The sequence below is a fragment of the Neovison vison genome, chromosome 4, assembly GCF_020171115.1.
Source record: "Neovison vison isolate M4711 chromosome 4, ASM_NN_V1, whole genome shotgun sequence".
Lineage (NCBI taxonomy): Eukaryota > Metazoa > Chordata > Mammalia > Carnivora > Mustelidae > Neogale > Neogale vison.
Window position 1 is genome coordinate 41,117,689 of NC_058094.1, and position 3,763 is coordinate 41,121,451.

Genomic DNA, 3,763 nt, shown 5'->3' on the forward strand with positions numbered 1-3,763 from the left:
TTGTAAGGGAAATGAATATTAAAGCCACCTTGAGATACTATTGCATACCTATTAGATAGGCTTTTTAAAAAAAGATATTTACCAAATACTGCTGTTGAGGATGTGAAGAAAAATATTATGATAAGTTAAAAAAAAAAAAACCAAACTCAAAAGGCTATTATATAATATATGACATTGCAGAAAAGACAAAACAAGGACAGAAATCATATCAAGAGAGGAGAAGGGAATTGAGAGAAATTGGAGGGGGAGATGAACCATGAGAGACTATGGACTCTGAAAAGCAATCTGAGGGTTTTGAAGGTGTGGGGGGGTGGGAGTTTGGGGGAGCCAGGTGGTGGGTATTATGGAGGGCATATATTGCATGGAGCACTGGGTGTGTTGCATAGACAATGAATTCTGTTACACTGAAAAGAAATTAAATTAAAAAAAAAAAGAAATCATATCAGTGGTCATCAGGGGTTAGGACGGGAGAAGGAATTATCTACAAAGGAACCTAATGGAAACTTACAGGATGATGGGAATGTTCTGTATCTTGGCCATGGAGGCAACTGCATGACTGTGTAAGTTTTTCTAAATTCATCAAACCATATGGAAAAAGGGTAAATTTTACAATATGTAAACTCTACCTTAGTAAACCAAAGAAGGCATTACAATAAATCCAAAATTAAATGCATATAAATCACTCTGTGAATCATGATTTTAATGACATTTACTCAAATCAGGGCAGAATTCAGAGCATTATTTGAATTACTGAAATTTTTTTGTGATGGATTTTTCAGATGAATAGAATATATTTTCCTGAAGTGTTTACTGCAAATAAAAGTTGTTCAAAAGTGAGACTTCAGGGGCGTCTGGGTGGCTCAGTGGGTTAAAGCCTCTGTCTTCGGCTCAGGTCATGATCCCAGGGTCCTGGGATTGAGCTCCAAATCGGGCTCTCTGCTCGGCAGGGAGACTACTTCCCCCACTCCCCTGCCTACTTGTGATATCTGTCAAATAAATAAATAAAAATCTTTTTAAAAAAAGATTCTTTAAAAAAAAAAAGTGAGGGCGCCTGGGTTGCTCAGTGGGTTAAGCCGCTGCCTTTGGCTCAGGTCATGATCCCGGGGACCTGGGATCAGGCTCTCCGCTAAGCGGAGAGCCTGCTTTCCTCTCTCTCTCTCTCTGCCTGCCTCTCTGCCTACTTGTGTTCTCTCTCTGTCAAATAAATAAATAAAATCTTTAAAAAAAAAAAAAGTTTAAAAAAAAAAGTGAGACTTCATTTCATATTACTATCTCCAATTAGCATATATGATAATTATCCATGGCATAATTGAATATTCATTGATACAAATATTCAAGAAACATTTCCTGAGTGTAACTAGACTATAGCTTGAAAGTACTCACTTCTCCCCAGTTCTGGACAAGTAGGATATGCTTCAGACTTCTTCAATAAACTTTCATAAGGTATGATCAGACAAGATCAAATCTTAGAAAAATAACTTCAAACTTAGCTTCAAATGGTCCATAACAGTAAGATTGTTTAATATTAGAAAATAGTATCATACAGTATAGCAACATTACAAAGATGGTAATTAATACACCTAGAACAAGTGAAACCTACCAAAGAAATTTTTTGTTGTTGAATAAATGAATAATAATTGTCTTGATAGTACAATTTAAAAAGGCTTTTCATTTTCATGTGTGTTATCAGGGCTTCAATACAGAAAATATTGCCAAGATTAGTGACATGTGAATACCAATGGTGTTTTTCAAACACCAAGTACCAGTATTTTCTGGTAAATGCCAATTTTCACACAACAAATTAACTAAACATAACATAATTCCGGGAGATGATAATATCAGCATAATTCACCCAAATTATAAAAATGGCAACACGTAAAATCATGCACATTATTTCACCATTTCATAAAACTTCTCTTTAAACCTCTACGAACTTTCCCAGAGTAAAAAGATTCTTCAAAACCTCATGATAACATTAAACTACAAAATTCTGGAAATGCAGTGAGTTATTTTTCAAATTTTTGCCTTAAGATTTTTTTTTTAAGTCTGTGAAAATATATAGTGAGGAGTGTGTTGAGAAAGGTGGAGGAAAAAAAAGAGCTTCTGGTTGATGGATTCAATATGTCTGAAAACACTTCAATAATGTAGAGAAAAAACTTCAAGAGAAAGAATTTTTATAAATAGAAGACTTTCAGCAAGATGGACAGGTGAGCAGTTCTTGCATCAATTGTACCCACAGGAGAAAGGTCTCAAAGAAAGCTAGTTGATAGAATCTTCTGTAAGACAGAGTTGGCTCCATCCAAAGATTCATCTTTTACTAGAACAATGTCATAAGAGTCCATGTACTTTTTTAAAAGCTCTTCCACCCTATCATTTATATATCCAATTTTCAGAATGTGTTCAACATTAGCTACTCCATCTGCCATTCTTATATCCCCTTGAGACTCTCCTAGCAGAGTTAGTTGCTATTGTCTTTTCATCAACTGAAATATTCTGTATTCTTCAAGGCACCATCATGTTTGTTAAATAAAGAAATGTTTGCTTTTAAATCCTTTGAGCACCCCCATTATCATCAAAATCCATGAAGCTGGACACTACTGTGATGTTTGGGTGATAAACGCTAGCCTGACGGACTACCTCCTCCAGCATATCACCAATACCAGCTGAAAATATGAATACAGAGATACTGTATTGCTGGAGTTTATCAAAGAAATTCTCATACTCTTCCTTGAGCATAACATCAGATTCTGCCACCATGTGATTTAATATACCATTCAACAAGCAAACCATGTGATCTAGTATGCCATTCTACCATATAGGGCTACTTCTCTTGTACAGTAAGAACAGGATCAATTTTAATAGCGTACTATTCCTTTAGTTGCAGTATCTTTTTTCAGCATTCATCTGTAACTAGCTTATTGTTGTCACTAATATAACAACATGTTGGGCATCTTTTCCATTCACAGGAAAATCTACTCGGTGTCATCAAAGTTTGTTACTACCTGAAGTTTGGCAGCTTCTCCCTTAATAAGACCACAGATAATCTCTTCTACTCTTAACAGTGTTCTTGTTTTGAACTGGACCTCTCTGGAATTATTGCATCATTCTCACATGTATAGTGGAATCTTAATTAGACATTTTTTGGTTATCCAATCTTCCTTAGGGCACTTGAGTTCTTTTGTACTTGAATTTGTCTTAGGATAACAGAACAGGTGGTAAGCAATATCCAGAGATGCAGGGTTTGGATACAGACATTTTGATGATCTTGGTCTTCCACGTTGCCTTTAAGGTACATATGTACTGGGCCAGGACCCCCCACCCTCCTGCCACCAGGGTGCACACACTAGTGCTTGCCACCACACCTATCCTTGCCACAGCCATCTGGCCCATGAATGGGTGTCCTGTACCTCCCAGCCAGAAAAGAAAAATTCAAAGACATTTTTAATGGTCCAGACATTATAACTCTCAGATCACTCAGAAGCAAAATGATAAAAATGTAACATAAGACCCAAGAACATTACTTACCAGTGAACAGAAGCAAGTTATATACATGGTATTTTTAGTTATAATCTCTCTGCTGAAGGATACCTCAGACTGGAATCCAATGACCTTAGGTACTAGTCCTATCTATACCAATGCAGTTTCCCTACTGCCCATATCCATCTTCGAAATAATTAAATAATCCAGCAATTTCAATAAGGTTTTACTGTAAATATGAACTCACCAATGCTTCCTAACTTCCCAAAAATAAGCGATCTATACA

The 3,763-nt window shown here is 36.1% G+C and overlaps 1 pseudogene; it reads right to left on the reverse strand.

Annotated features, from left to right (window-relative positions):
* Nucleotides 1–2,249: 2,249 nt before the first annotated feature.
* Nucleotides 2,250–3,390, reverse strand: LOC122905313 (annotated as a pseudogene).
* Between the last annotated feature and the right edge of the window lie 373 nt (nucleotides 3,391–3,763).